This window comes from Rhinopithecus roxellana, chromosome 2 (assembly GCF_007565055.1).
Source record: "Rhinopithecus roxellana isolate Shanxi Qingling chromosome 2, ASM756505v1, whole genome shotgun sequence".
Taxonomy (NCBI): Eukaryota; Metazoa; Chordata; class Mammalia; order Primates; family Cercopithecidae; genus Rhinopithecus; species Rhinopithecus roxellana.
This window is the reverse complement of record NC_044550.1, coordinates 94,362,973-94,379,707: the sequence shown is the minus strand read 5'-3', so window position 1 is coordinate 94,379,707 and position 16,735 is coordinate 94,362,973. Positions and strand designations below refer to the sequence as shown.

Here is a 16,735-nt window from a genome sequence, read left to right as displayed (position 1 = left end):
CTCTTTATCTCTCCTTCCTTCTCTCTTTTCCTTTCTTTCTCTCTTTCTTTATTGTCTTTCATGCCATATTACACAAAAGGACGTAAATGTTAGAAAGGTACTTATGTAGAGAGAAAGCATCAAGTTATTAAGCTTTCAAAAGGCCATGTGGAGGACCTAAAATCATGAAGCAGTAGAATACATAATCCTAATCTCTTTCATCTAACCAATGACAACATAATTTAATTTAATTTGTCAAATTTATTTGCAATTGTTTAATGGGCATTTGATTGGTAATATCTTATTTTCAGAATTTGAAAATACATAATTTGTTCAAAAATTATAATACATAATTTATTAAAAACAGTGGAAATGGAAATAATAGCAATGACCCATTTAAAAAATTGAGTTGATAATCATCTACAAATTAATGGAAATTTTTAAGGTTCTATGCAATGTATTCTTTTCTTGTAGAAATATTTTGTTGTTTTTGTTGTTTCTCTAACTGATCTGATTTTTAATGTGTTGTATATAGTTTGAATTTAGTTTTCTCACCTTATGTGGTTACAGTGTGTTCCCAGTGTCAGCAGTTGACTTTTATGTATCAACTTATTAATTCTATGATCAAGCTCATTTTAAATAATTATTATACAATTTCTGCTTTAGTGCTATGTACATTGACTTCATAAGCAGATACAACTTTGATATGAAAATGTCATATTTTCTCTGCAACTACAATGCTACTGTATACATTCTTTGAAAAAATGATCAATAGTATCCGCTATTACTTTAGTTTGTTAAGATACCTTCTTGTGATCATCCTACATACAAAAAAAGAATATAGAGACATTATAAGATATAGATGCCAGCTTATTATATACACAATTGTATCCTTAAGCCCTTTCAGCTAAACAAAGGCAATTTAGTATTGTAGCCACGTATGTCTTCTATTGGAGTGGATCCTAAAACAAGAGATAAAATAGTTGGCATTGTTTTATACAGAGGGATAATAGAGGTAGTGAAGTACATGACTTGCAGATATTTCCCCCGATGTGCTGCTTAGATTTCATAAGGATCCAAAAGTGAAACTGTTGCTGATCCTTCAATCACCGCATCCTTTTATTCATCCTCATTATGTTCAAAACATTGAGGCAAATTCAGACTGTATTTTTATCAAACAACTGGATCAAATGGAAACCAGATATTCTAGTATGACTTTTAAAATTTTGCCTCTGTCTTTGGAGAGGTTCCTGAGTGTCTTACATTGTTTGGCAGCACGTAAATGGCACAAACAACCCTTCTTATCTTATGCCAGAAGATATTGTTTTGAAATTCTCTATTAGAAAATAAAACTTCAGTTTATTTCTTATTATGAAGTATGTAGATATTTTGTAACCATATAGAAATCTATATAAATTCTTTCACATGACCTGAATATTGGCAGAAATAAAATTAAGAACAGTATTATATTATATTTTAAAGACTACTTACATAGGCCCCAAATTTCTACAATATTTGTGTGATCTTTCCATTAAAAAAGCATAGTTTCCTTATGGTTATTTTTAAGCTTAGCCTTAACATTAATTTTTGTTTTCAGGAAATGTACCCCAAAAGAACTCTGAGAGAATATACTCAACTGTCCTGCTGTGATTAAACAAGACTGCTGTATTTTGTAAGTTCATCTATTTTTATCTTTATTCTTTAAATAAAGAACACTTTCTGCTGCAGAAAATCCCTTTTCTCATTTGGAATTAGAGTCTAATTTTGTTTTAATGGAAGGCTTAATTGATTTTATTTTTTTCAAACTTTGTTTTAGCTTAGTTTTATTCAGTTTCAATGAATAATGAAAAGACATTTCTTTTTTAGATTAATTCTGTTTCCTTGTATCTATTGGGCAATATTTTAATGGCTTGTGATACGAATCTTATCATTTGGTAAAAGGGCAGTGCTATCAGTAATGCTGACTTGACCTTGGCAAATATATTGGTAATTTTAGTACCTCCATTTCAGTGAACAAATACATTTGATTTTACCAGTGGAAACTGGCTTTATGAAAGTAGCTAAATACTGACCATCTTTAGGATATGGAGTAATTTTATCTTGTTACTAATACTTAGATTATACATTCAAGGATTATCATATTCATCATGATGAGATATGTACTATATGATTTCGATGTATTAGGCTATAACTTTTTTTTTTGCACTATATGATTTAGATGGATTAGAATATAACATTTATTTCACATGACCCAGAGCAACCAAAGGCTATTGTGTAGAAAATCATGAATGATATTAAATTGAATGTTTCCTGAACGTTCAAATTTATAATCCTTCTCAGTATCTCAAAGTTGAAATTTTGCTATTTCAGTTTCTGAAACACAATATAAAGCAAATAGATTTTCCCCTCCTTTGCAAACTGCCTTCTGATATTGAGATAAAATAGTCCCTTTGCCCATAAGTAGTTTTCTATGACAGACACAGTAGGTTAAGAGACCTGTATTACAGGTTATTTATTTTGACACTTGCAGCTTTTTTTTTTTTTTTTTCATTCAAGCAGATTTTTTTCACAACAGAAAAAAAACATGGCTGTATCCCCTTATAGTAAATGAATGGAGGGATCGACTAGATGGAAAAAAGAGTCTAAATTTCTGAATTCAGTGGCATAATAGTCATTACAAGTGCTCTTCATCAGGGAATTTTTATTATCCCAGTATTTTGAACAACTTAAGTGCTGTGTATGGTAACATAAAGAACACACTTAAGAGTTAGAACAGATTTTAGAAACTTTTCCAGTAATTCCGAGGGCATAAATTAGTTCAAAAATATCTTGAAATTGGTGAAGAATCACATAAAAAGGGAAAATTTGGAAAGACAAATTTTAACATATATTGTGAAGCAAAAATAAAGATTATGTAGGAGATTTACAAAAAATAATTATCTTGGCCAGGCACGGTGGCTCATGCCTGTAATCTCAGCACTTTGGGAGGCCAAGGCGGGCAGATCATGAGGTCAGGAGATCGAGACCATCCTGGCTAACACGGTGAAACCCCGTCTCTACTAAAAATACAAAAAATTAGCTGGGCATGGTGGCAGGCACCTGTAGTCCCAGCTACTTAGGAGGCTGAGGCAGGAGAATGGCGTGAACCCGGGAGGCAGAGCTTGCAGTGAGCCGAGATTGTGCCACTGCACTCCAGTCTGGGCCACAGAGCGAGACTCCATCTCAAAATAATAATAATAATAATAATAATAATAATAATAATAATAATTATCTTAAAATTAAATGGTGCCCCAGTGGTTTCATTTTGTTTCAAATTCTATCCATTTACATTATTATTTTTCCCCAAGGAAATAATCGAGTTTTTCCCCTAAAAAGAAACCTCATTTAATAAAAATAATCAATTCTCAATTTTTTAAAATAAGTAATCATTTAGCTACCTATGTATGTATCTCTTCAATTCCAATAGGTTTTTTTAAAATTTTCAAATAACAACATTAAAACTTTCAACAATTTTACATTAATAGGAAACTTCTGTTGAATGTGTCCATATATCAGCTCCTAAGTGTGAACAATGGCAAAGAGATTTGGTGTTGCATATGACCTGTGCAGTTCTATCAGGGGTGAATTTACATTTTCTATTTTTTTTTTTTTTTTTTTTTTTTTTTTTTTTTTTTTTTTTTTTTTTTACTTTTACTTTAGGTTCAGCGGTACACATGAAGGTTTGTTATGTAGGTAAACTCTTGTCACAGGGATTTGTTGTATAGATCATTAGGATTTCACAACAAGTCTTCTGTTTCTTCTTTACTACATTCACTCTCTACAGGTCTGAGAAACCCAAGTTGGGTATCATGGAGGTGTTATTAGAGCTTAGATTAGTAAAATCCAGGAATGATTTTTAAAAGTCAAGAAGAAATGTTTCTTGCTTTGGTCACGCTCTTCTTGATTACTCTGAATGCTTGTGGTTGAGTCAGCTAATAAAGAATCTGGAATATGTGGGAAAGGTGCAAGGAGAAATAAAAATTATGGTGAAGAATTCTCAGTAATCATGTCTCTGATAAAAAATTTAAGGAAATAGAATACTTGCATTTGAAAAGGAAAACAGTGAGATAATTATTATTCTTCATGTACTATATATGAAGAGATCTTATAGAAAAGGTGGCCAATTCTTTATTTTGTAATTATGTTTTAAGACGTATAGTAAACCTGGACTGTTACTAGTGTAGATTTTCAAGCTGTGAGAGTTTTTAAGCACAGGAATAACTGAAGATAGCACTTTGAAAATCCCTTCTTTTGAGAAACCTTTAAAGTAAAATAGATCTTATCTTGGACTGTCTGGGGGACGAAAGTGCTCATTAATCCAACATGAAATCTTTTAAACCTAGGATTATATGATCAGAAATTAGTTACTGTTTTACATTCTGTAAATAGGTCATTAGCTTTATCCCTTCAATCAACAGTAGCTTTGCTTTTCTGGAACCATACATAGGAGAGAGTAACTGGTTTAACAAAGCGTCTCACCCTCAACAATGGTCCCAGTCAAATAATTGTCCAGTTTTCGATGGAGAATTAGTACAGTTCTCTCTAAAGGTTTAAGAGATGATCAAAATAGACCCCTTGCTTTTGGAATGGGAATTGCTCTGGGAGCTGAACTAATTTCCTCTCGCTAGAATAGATTTAAACACATGTTTTAACAAACAGGTTTTAAAAATCACAGCTATCTTATGCAGCCCATTATTTCCATTCTCTTAAGAGAGGATTATACTTCATAAGGTAATACCTATGAAAAGAGACTATTTTTCTTGTACTTTAAATAAGCAATTTTAGCTTAGAAATAATTCTACTTTCTGGTGATAATGCTAGTTATTTTATAGACTTTGTTTTTTCAGAAACTTTGTAGAGATAAAATTAACATTATATTTTTCCAAGTTTTTTTTTTTTAATTTAAGAAATTCAATCAAATGAATATTTCTGCCAAAAACTGTGAGGAATAGAAGTGCAAAATATGACCACTGCTTCTAAATTGCTATAATCTCATTGTGGAGAAAATCCATTTATATAAAAATTAAATGTGGGATTGCAGTTAGTTATAAGTGCAGACTATGTTATAAGTCTTGCTCTTTCACAACACTTTAAACTGATCCTTTGCATGTCATGTGTCTATTCAAAGGAAAGTAGAAAAAAAAGAAAAATCAATGAATGAATGAAGTCATTCAGAGAATAATGCTATTAAATTTTGAACATAACATACAGATAAAGCTTAGTAAAAAATTGTTATTACAAATAGAATAAAATAAGAACAGCAGGCTTGACTTAAAAATTTACTTAGTATTGGGGAAATCTGCCCCCAATATTTCAACATAGGTTCTTTCTATTTTCCCTAAGTGTCAGCCAGCTGAGAAATAGAAAGAGTACAAAGAGAGGAATTTTACAACTGGGCCTCTGGGGGTGACATCACATATTGGTAGGACCATGATGCTCACCTGAGCTGCAAAACCAGCAGGTTTTTATTAAGGACTTGAAAAGGGGAGGGGGGTGTATGAATAGGGAGTGGGACACAAAGATCACATGCTTCAAAGGGCAAAAAAGAAGAAAAAAATCACATACTTCTGAGGCCAATAAAGATCACAAGGCAAAGGGCAAAATAAAAAACTCCTGATAAGGGTCTATGTTCAGCTGTGCACATATTGTCTTGATAAACATCTTAAACCATAGAAAACAGGATTCGAGAGCAGAGAAATGGTCTGACCTCAAATTCACCAGGGTGGGGTTTTTTCCCCACCCTAATAAGCCTGAGGGTACTGCAGGAGACAGGGGCATATTTCAGTCCTTATCTCAACCTCATAAGACAGACACTCCCAGAGCAGCCGTTTATATACCTCCCCCCAAGGAATGCATTCCTTCCCCAGGGTATTAATTATTAATATTTCTTGCTGGGGAAAAAAATTCAGTGATAGCTTCCTTACTTCCACATCCATTTATAGGCTTTCTGCAAGAAGAAAAATATGGCTCTATTCTGCCCGACCCTGTAGGCAGTCAAACCTTATGGTTGTCTTCCCTTGTTCTCTGAAAATCGCTGTTATTCTCTTCTTTTTCAATGTGCACTGATTTCATGTTGTTCAAACAAACGTTTCACAATCAATTTGTACAATAGTGGTCCTGAGGTGACGTACATTCTCAGCTTATGTAGATAACAGGATTAAGAGATTAAAGACAGGCATAAGAAATTATAAAAGTATTAATTTTGGGAACTGATAAATGTCCGTATTAAAATGTAATCTTCACAATTTATGTTCAGAATTGCAGTAAAGACAAGCGTAAGAAATTATAAAAGTATTAATTTTGGGAACTGATAAATGTCCATGAAATCTTCACAATTTATGTTTCTTTGCTGTGGCTCCAGCAGGTCCCTTCATTCAGGGTCCTGACTTCCACAACAACTTTGTATATAATGTTACATATCTGCTTTAAAGGTATTTAAATCCTCATCAGAGAGAATTTTATTAATAGTGGGGAGCAATGCTAAGGAGATAAGTCTTAGTAATGCTAAGACTTTTTGCTTTAAGCCACAAAAAGTCTTAATTCCATGTTAGGCAGCCTACACTTTGTTCAGTGGTAGGGATAGTCACAAGGGAGTTCAGTGAAATGGTATTCTATCACTTTCTGATAAATTGATATAAGAAAAAATGGTAAGAGAAATCAAAGATTATGTCAAATTTCAGACTCTGAATAACTGGAAAAATATGTAGTGAACTGATGTATGGAAATATAAAAATTAAGAAAGAGGATGGAGGAGGTGGAGGGGGTAGTTTGTGTGAATGAATCATGGAGTGATATTTTCCAGTTTTTGAAATATCCTGAACTTATTTTCCATGGCTTCCCGTTTTACAACTTTTAATCTCAAACCTATTCTCTTTTTTTGTATTATTGATATTTTGATAGTAAAGCAAATGGTTCATTTGTATTCTTTTTCTTTTTATACTCTTACTGCACTTCTAGATTATCTAAAAGTGAATTTTTAAGTGAATGAACAGGAGTCTTGGAATGTTGAGAGAAATAGAAATTAATATCTCAGGCCAGGCATGATGGCTCATGCCTATAATCGAAGCACTTTGAGGGGCAGAGATGGGTGGATTAGTTGAGCCCAGGAGTTCGATACCAGCCTGGGCAACATGGTGAAACCCTTTTTCTACTAAAAATACAAAAATTAGCAGAGCATGGTGGTACTTGCCTGTAGTTTCAGCTGCTTGGGATGCAGAGTGGGGAGGACTGCTTGAGCCCAAGATGCAGAGTTTGCAGTGAGACAAGATTAAACTACTGCACTCTAATCTGAACAACAGAGTGAGACTCTGTCTTAAAAGTTAATAAGAAAGGAAATTAATATCCCATAACCTATTTTAGACCTATTTTACCACTATGTCTTTTCAATATATCATTATATATGTTTAATGTTGTTAAATATTCAATTTAAAAATTGTGGTGATTGATAACAAAAATGTATACTGTGAGTGAAAAACCACTGATATGTGACCAATGGCACTAACTAGGGAAGTACAAAATTAGATAATTGTTCTATCAAAATAAAACAAACGTGTTGGAGAGAGTTATAGCATTTCAGCACATAGCTTTGTATTTGTTATACTCTCCTTGTCGAAAAGAAAGGCTAGCAGTTCATCAAGAGAAATATTTTTCTCCCTTAGGTTTTATGAAGATGCTGATGCATTTAAACAACATAATAGCCTGTATCCTCAATACAACTTTATAAACTATAGGAAAGGTCCTCTGCTTATGGTTGTTTCTTGTATCAGCCTTTGATAGACACCTTGAACAAAATTTAAATGCAATTACTCCAGGAACCAAAGTGATTATGACAGCATTCTGATTATCTGGAAACACAGGGAAAAAGTCTAAGAGTCTTAAGGAGTAAATGGTTGGCAGCTTATTCCTTAGACAATTATCTTGAATATCAACTGCCTCCAGCAGGCTTAAAATAGGAGTTTTAGGGCAGACAACTCATAAATGAGGTTTTAATGAGAATGTGAAAGGCAGGCATTTTTCATTCATGACTGAAAAAGCACCTCTATGCTGTAGATATCAACTACATTGAAAACAAAGACATTTCGTTGTGAAAGTTGAAGGCTATGCCTTTGTTCGTTTAGACAACACATATTCTTATTTAGTCTAGATTGCTGGTAATTCTACTTATCACCAGAAGTTGAGGTACCTGTGTGCAGGATTACATTTGTTTTTGTCAGGAAGGAACTCTAAATGTTTAAATGAATGCTAAAAGGCTATCTAAAAGTTGGGTATGTCTATGAGAAGGTTTGGACAGATCTTGGAGATATACCACATACCATCAAAAGTAAAACCTTGAGTTGACTCTCTTAATTAGTTTGATACTTCATTGTAATTAATCTGCCAGGTGAGCATGGTTACTAAATAGATTTATGCAAAATGTGCACATTTCTCTTGCTACTGTTTTAACCTATGTTCTATACTAGGTAGTTATGAAAGTTTCGTTATTTGGAATAAAGCTCTTAACACCTCTAAAGAGGAAATGTTTGCTATATAACATGAGTTTGAATGAGTAAGTGTAAAAATTAGAAGTCTTTAAAAGGAAAATTCAGTTTCTTTTCAGTTAGAGAGATTCGTATATGGAATAGAGATCAATACAGAGACCATCAGTTACCAAAATGACAGAATGTTATTTATTCCTTCTCATGAACTGTGGCAGTTTTCTTTCCTGATTAGAAGAGATACACTTATTTCTTCTTCCTTGTTCATAATTATTATCACTTGCAACTTTTACATCTGTAATAGAAAATATAACAAAATTAAAAAGTATTAGGTTCTCAATTTTCACAGCTTTTAAAAGCATTTATACATGTATTTTTGATATTATGACCTCAGAGAACAATATTAACAAAATTTTCTTTTGAATAATATATTTTAAAAGGTCTTTTTAAGGGTGACGAACTCTCATTTGTTTTTCCAGCATAATTAACAACTGTGACTTTCTATTTCATTTGTTTTAACATTTGCACTAGTGAATTCACCTTTTGTCCTGCTTTGAATTTGATATTGAAAATAAGTTTTATGCTTCACTGCTTTCTAATATGCCTCAGGTAATCAGTCCTGTTACAGTAGCTTATATAATACTTATCTGAGGCAACAAAGGAGACTTTTCTAGGAAATAGAGCTTGTCTCAAACTGATTTTTATTTCAGTGAGGTCATTATCAATATAATGGAAGATGTTTTGACAAAGAAATCTGTACAATTATATAAAATGAAAAAGTGTATAGATAGACAGACATAGTATTTTTCCACATAGCCTTAAATCTCTGTAACATTGAAAGTGCTAACATTCTAACCTGCTCGTATTAAATAAGTGAAAATAACTCTCACAACTTTACATGGTAGCATGATTGCACATAAATATCAATCTGCTGAAATATTCTGACTTTTCCAGGTTGTATCCCATTTTTGACATTGTCTGGGTCTCCTGTGGATTAAGCACCCCATACAAGTCAGACTGTCTGTTTATGCAGCTGTGAAAACCGACTTCAATCATCCTGTTAAATTTTGCAGAGATTGTGAATCAAAACATTTTGGTGATAACATACACATGCATTTAACTGAGGTTCAATGATTTTCCCCACAAATTCAACATTAACTGTATTTGAAATCATAAATCTGCAAAAGGTCATCTTTTCTGCTTTGCAATGGTGACAAAAATTATATGGTTTTTAGAGCCAACGGGGGAAAAATTGGAGCATTTACATGGCCCTTTTCTAAATTAGCATGAGCAGTTCCTCCGTATTTTTAATCTAAAGGCAAGACAGTCATGTGTCTAAATGCATTACCAGTCATGTTGTTGGTCAGACAAGAGTTACGAATGCAGATGATCGGCCCTTTAACCATTGCATGAAGACAGCCAAAATAACTTTCACATCACATTCAGGGATCCTTGATCTGAGCACATCTCTCTTCTGTGACTGAATAGATCATGAAAAGATCTTTATTCTTTCTTAAAATAGTTGGGAATACATACCAATTTATTGGTGATGCTGCTGTATCACTTGCATTGTGACACACAAATCACACAGAGTTTTTAAAATACCAATCCTAGAATAAGACTGAAGTGTAAGACTGAATGTCACAGCATGAAATAAGACTGAAGTACACCATGAACTCAACTAGAGTAGAATTAAACTATCTCCTTGAATTGAATCATGACATTTTAGGGCTCCTCTTCAATAATTCCTTTTGTCTTTTGAAGCGAATACTTTCCGGTGATCTTGAATTTTTTGTTCTCTATTTCAGGGTTGTCTTCCTAACACACCTGTCCTGGAACCATTAGACTTAGGAAAAGCTAAACACATATAGTGAAGTTAACCTACATATATTTGCATAACCAGAAAATACCAGCCAACAATTACTTTAAAAATTAGAATAAACCTAGAATAAACATTAGCTAATGTCATGGCCTTATGATTAGTATTATGATAATCTGAAATTTTGTTTTAGATGGGTGTGAAGTGGGAAAGAGCAAGTGGTAAGCTGCAAGCATGAGCTGAAATGAACCAAATGGTTTCTAACTCATGTCAGCTCTCACCTATCACTGCTTTCTACCTTGATTATAGAGCTATCCCATGGTAGAATCTAGTGCCTATAATCACAGAGCTAAACACTTGTGTAGCTGGGAGAAGCTGAAGGGGTCACAGGAAATGGTATAATAGTAGCAGGTCCAGCTTCTGTGTCACACCATGAAGCCAGCCAGAAGATAAACTGCGAAGGTATGACCTACACAGGCAGTGGTTGACCCTGCCTGGCCTTCCAAATAAAAGGGAATATGGATGTTGCTTCACTTGTTCCCTCAAATTTCACAAAATGTATGTGGCCCAACCTGCCTGAATCAGACAGAGAAGAAGATTCTGGAAAATGTAATTGATCCTAGCCCAGTTGACCGATTAAAAAATCACCACCATGCCATAAATCCATTTGGAAGTCTGGTGAAGTTTGTGCATTTCCCCTCAGAATGTTTGTTAATATTTTTAATACATGTACTTAAATATAGAGCATTACCCAAGAAATCAATTATTGTGAAACAAAGATCAAAAACATAAGAAATCAAATTTGTGCCATAGTAATAAGTAAACTTAAGAAGATCTAGGCATATGTTTAATAATAATAGTAATTTTGAAACTCTAATGAGTATAAATCATAGTTGATGATATCTATAATATCCAAAATATGATATGAAATAATTTCTAAAATGAAAATTTCAAAGGTATTGCTAATATTATTGTGGTTTGCTGACTAGTCATAATTTAAGGATTCAAGAGATGATCAATTTCAGTTAGAGATTAATGACATCATCTGAAGTCTGTTCATGGAACCCATAGATAGGATCTGTAAATCTTAGGATAGAAGCTCTCCCTTGGTGTCACAGTCTTTCTCAGTGAAATATATTTACCAAGATCTTTAAAATATACTTATTTTAGGCAGTAAGTTCAAAAAACATGAGGCCTAGATGCTGTGTTGTGAGACTTGCATTACGTACTAAATGATGTCTATAGTATACGAAGCCTTACATTATTTTTTACATGTCTACAGTTTTTAAAGTCTTAATTATAGTGAACAGCTTTTCTGTACTTCTCTATGAAAAGTAAAATGAACATTACCAAAAGAATTGGCAGTGCTAAATTGTTAGTAGGCTCCCTGGGGTTTTCCTTGTTGCTGTAAAGGCTTCAATGATTTCTTCATGGTTTAGTAAAATGGCACCATTTAAGCTTCTGAGCTTCAGTCACTAAATGTTTTCAAATAAATTTCTTTCAATTTATATAATACTTATGTCTAAAAAATGATAATGCACAGTTTATTAAATGGATATTGTCATATGGGTACAAGGTAAATTAATCTTAAATGTTAGTATAGAATAACACATTTCTATTACATTCTGTTTTTGTGTTTCCCTAACTTTGGTTCTTTTTACTTTATGCTCACCTTATTTGTTCTTGTGTATTCCTTACAAAGAGAAGGACTCTGGAGGCACAATTTATTTATTTATTTTTTATTTTAGATACAGGAAATACATGTGCAGGTCTGTTACAAGGGTGTATTTCATAGTGCTGAGGTTTGGGTTTTTATTGATTCCATCACCCAGATAATGAACATAGTACCCAATAGGAAGTTTTTCAGCCCTCTCCCTCCTTCCTCTCTTCCTCCTTTTGGAGACTCCAGTGTCTATGGTTCCCAATTTTATGTTCACAGGAACCCAAGATTTAGCTTCCATTTATAAGTGGGAATTTGCAATATTTGGTTTTCTGTTTCTGTGTTAGTTCGCTTGGGATAATGACTTCTGGCTGCATCCATATTGCTGCAGAGGATATGATTTTGTTAAGGCTGCATAGTATTCCATAATATATATGTGCCACATTTTCTTTAGGTAATCCACCATTGATGGGCACCAATTGATGATTCCATGTCTTTGCTATTGTGAATAGTGCTGCAATGAACATATGAGTGCATGTGTCTTTTTGGTAGAATGATTTATTTCCCTTTGGGTATATACCCAGTAATGGGATTGCTGGGTTAAATGGTAGTTCTATTTTCAGTTCTTTAAGAAATCTTCATACTGCCTTCCACAGTGGCTTAACATAAGACACTTTCCCAGCAGCACTGTATGAGCGTTCCCCTTTCTCCTCAGTCTCGTCAGTATCTTACTTTTTGACTTCTTTTTTTTTTTTTTTTTTTTTTTTGAGGCGGAGTCTCGCTCTGTCGCCCGGACTGGAGTGCAGTGGCCAGATCTCAGCTCACTGCAAGCTCCGCCTCCCGAGTTTACGCCATTCTCCTGCCTCAGCCTCCCGAGTAGCTGGGACTACAGGCGCCCGCCACTTCGCCTGGCTAGTTTTTGTATTTTTAGTAGAGACGGGGTTTCACCGTGTTAGCCAGGATGGTCTCGATCTCCTGACCTCGTGATCCACCCGTCTCGGCCTCCCAAAGTGCTGGGATTACAGGCTTGAGCCACCGCGCCCGGCCGACTTCTTAATCATAGCTATTCTGACTGTGTGAGATGGTATGTCATTGTGGTTTTGATTTACATTTCTCTGATGATTAGTGATGTTGATTTTTTTTTATGTTTGTTGGCTGCTTGTATGTCTTCTTTTGAGAAGTGTCTGTTCATGTCCTTGAGGCACAAATTTTAAATTTTAAAAGTTTAAATCTTTTAGTTGAGTTTTGGTTTCTCTTTACACTTTTAGAATACTTTCAGAGATAGATATGAAAATTTGTTTTTTTTTACAGTAATAGATACAGTTCATAATGAAACTATAATTAGTGATTATGGTTTATTATAATTATATTATGCAATAACATCAAAAATCACTTAAATATACGTCATTTTATTTCATACTCTTGACACCATAAATGCTGAGAAGGCAATTTTCATTTTATGGACAAAAATCATTAATCAAAATGAGTGAAAATGACTTAACTAAGGTTGTGTGGGGTGTGTGTGTGTGTGTGTGTGTGTGTCAAATATAGCAAACACTTCTCAGGCATTTGTTTCTTTTTTCAACTGTATTACCTCCTTTATCCTCACAATCACACTAGTCATATGTACTATTACTATGCTAATTTTACAAATGAGTAAACTGAGGTACTAAGGTTAAGTAACTATCTGAAGTTCTGATGGTATGGAGTGGCGGCTAGTGAGGAATAGGCCCTGGAGTATAATCCAGGCTGTTCTGGGCTTGAAGTCTGAGCTCTCTCTATGCTCAAGGAGACCTCTCATAATCCTGTTTTCTCCCTTCTAACAACTATAGGTATTATTTGTGGTTAGCATTTTGTTGCATCAGCTAAAACGTTTAGGCCATTGTTAAGCATTGTTAACTATTAGTGATGATAATGGGCAACTTCAGACTTTAATGGGATTGCTTTTGGTTTGTTTACTGTTAATAGGTTTTTGGATGGTATTTTTATTGTTATGATACAGCTATTTTTCATAATGTAAAGATGTGTTCTTATATTTCTATTTAACTTAGAGTGTTTCTCAGAAATATTTAAATACAGTTAAATTACTTTTAGCAGTCAGATGATCACAGTTGTTCTTTTCTTTGAATTGAAGGTATATTTTTTGATAAGCATCCAATCGATTAATCATTGTGTTTTTTAAAGTTGCAATCCAGGCCAGGCGCGGTGGCTCACGCCTGTAATCCCAGCACTTTGGGAGGCCGAGGCGGGCGGATCATGAGGTCAGGAGACCAAGACCATCCTGGCTAACACGGTGAAACCCCGTCTCTACTAAAAATACAAAAAATTAGCTGGGCTCGGGGGTGGGCACCTGTAGTCCCAGCTACTCGGAAGGCTGAGGCAGGAGAATGGCGTGAACCCGGGAAGCAGAGCTTGCAGTGAGCCGAGATCCCGCCACTGCACTCCACCCCTGGCGACAGAGTGAGACTCTGTCTCAAAAAAAAAAAAAAAAAAAAAAAAAATTTGCAGTCCAGTGGCAAACAACACCTAGTCATGTTTCTGAATTCAATTTTCCTGAAGTTTGCTTTGAATATTTGGTTTCATATTCTTAAACTATCTTTATATTTGTGTAATATTTGTCAGGTTTTTATATCACAATCAAATTAGATAACTCTCAGTCTTTGGGGATACTTGTAAATGCACTTTCATTCCTATTTCCTTGCTCTCTTAGGTAACAGCGATACGAAAGCAGGGCTCACATAACCGTAAGGCAATGGAGGCAGATCCATGGCCACTGACATCCGCTGCTCAAATCTTACTCCGTTCTCTCCGGACTTTGGTGGAGACTAGCGCCTCTTTCTGGGCCAACTTGGCTGCTCCTTGAACTGGAGGGCATAATGTAATTCAGTATTGTCCTTGCCATTCAGTCTTAGTTTAGTTGACTTGTACCTGTATTGCGCTACAGCATTATCCTCCCTTTACTAACCTGGGCTCATGGCAGGCTGCTGGCTTCAAAATCAGTGTGCAGACCTTTAGTAACTGAGAGCGGATTAGAGTTTAAATTATTTCCTCTTCTTTTTCTGACCATACAGTTCAGCCCTTTTTATTTTGCTGGCATGTCCGTCCTCTTCTTACAGGAACGTCCTGCACAGCAGACAGAAGACAGACCCAAAGAAATGTTGATCTGAAATGAAACTCTATTTTACATATTTCTCTTAAGTATTAGGGCCACTCTTGTTTGTACTGAAACCTAGACGTGAAATTTGGACATGTGCTAAACAGGTAACAAAAATAACTCTAGTTATTTCAAACACAAAACATATGATATTAATATTATATTGATTGCAACAGTATCAAAAGAGCTGGAGAAACAAAAGAGAAATATAAGGGGCAAAAGAGAAGAAAAGATAAAGCAACTCAAGAGTTCATTACTGGTTTTACTCTTCTGGGCTGGAGATGTACAAACTTTACCCATACACTAAGGGTGCTCTGCTAAGAAGGCTTCTGTTGCTGGAACACAGATGCCCAGGAATTTATTCTAGCCTGAAAGAACCACCAGGATCCTCACTGCCACTGTCCTCCCCTTCAGTGCTAAAAATTCTACTGAACTGTCCTGTGAGAGATGCTGCCAGAAACCTGAAATGAAGGGAATCACTATTCCATTTCTCCTGGGTTCTAATATTCAGCCCCCATTGAAAACTTAACCAAGAGAATCTGGGAAATATAGTTTGTGGTGTCATAGACTCTTTGTAACAGAGCACAGAAGAGTGAGAATGGAGGCTGAGAGCAAAGATACAAGAGATCAATCTAGTTATTACTTTTCATTTCTCAGTGTCTATTTGCAACTTTCTGTCCATGTGTAAATTCTACACAACAATGGTATTGGTTGTGTTTGACATTTCTACTTAGTATGATAAAATCCATTTTTATAAAAATGAAGAGGATCTTACTGTCTTCTCTAAAAGGAAGAAAAATGATCCATCAGTCCCCATATTAATTTCTAGGGATGGTAATTCCTCCTGTGTTTTAGTAATAGTCCAATTGGGTCTACTGTAATTTAAAAAACACATGTTAAGGTATACTGTCTCCAGTACTTCTACTGTGAAACAATAGGAGAAAGTGAGAGGAAAAAGTAAGTTAATATAAGCAGATAAATAAGGAAGAAATTATATAAATCTGCTAATGGCCTCATTTCTGTTTGAATATAACTTCATTGTTCTAGCATGCATTCCATCTTACCCTGTTATTAGCCAGACTTTCAAATTACCAAGGTTCTTTACTTGTGGAGTGACTCAAACTTTCATTTACAGAGGGTTTTTAATTCTATGGTCTTCTATTCATAGGATTGATCTAAGTTTTCCTTAACTCTTACCATTGGTTGTGGAATAATAAGAGAAGCTTTAGAAAATCCCCTGTGTTCTAGACGTAATCTTTTCTGCTCCAGTGTAGATCAAGAAACCAATTTACTTCTGATAATTGAGATCAATCAACCTAATCAGTAAAGTAACTTTCTTCTTTATCCACTGGTTCAATAAGATGAGAACACAATAGTAGACTGGTGGCAGTTTCAATATCCAATTAAATTAAAACAGTATTTTTATCTCTTGGAGAAAACATTACACCCTTGGGAATGAAGAACTCTGAACTACTGAAGACAAAAGTTTTGGTAAATGGAAGTAAAATTCTGTAAGTGGGTTATTGTGCCTAATAGAGAGAGGAACAACTTCCACTACACCCTTGTGTGCTTGACCCAAGTATTCTGGATATAGAATAGGCAGTGTTATA

The 16,735-nt window shown here is 34.5% G+C and overlaps 1 protein-coding gene across 1 annotated transcript in view; it reads left to right on the top strand.

The window, feature by feature from the left end:
* MARCHF1 (membrane associated ring-CH-type finger 1) overlaps window positions 1-16,735 on the top strand; it is an 841,275-nt gene that overhangs the window by 265,084 nt on the left and 559,456 nt on the right. Inside the window, exon 2 of the mRNA XM_010375941.2 lies at window positions 1,577-1,651. The gene's annotated coding sequence lies outside the window, so the exon portion shown is untranslated. The remainder of the gene's footprint in view (window positions 1-1,576; window positions 1,652-16,735) is intronic.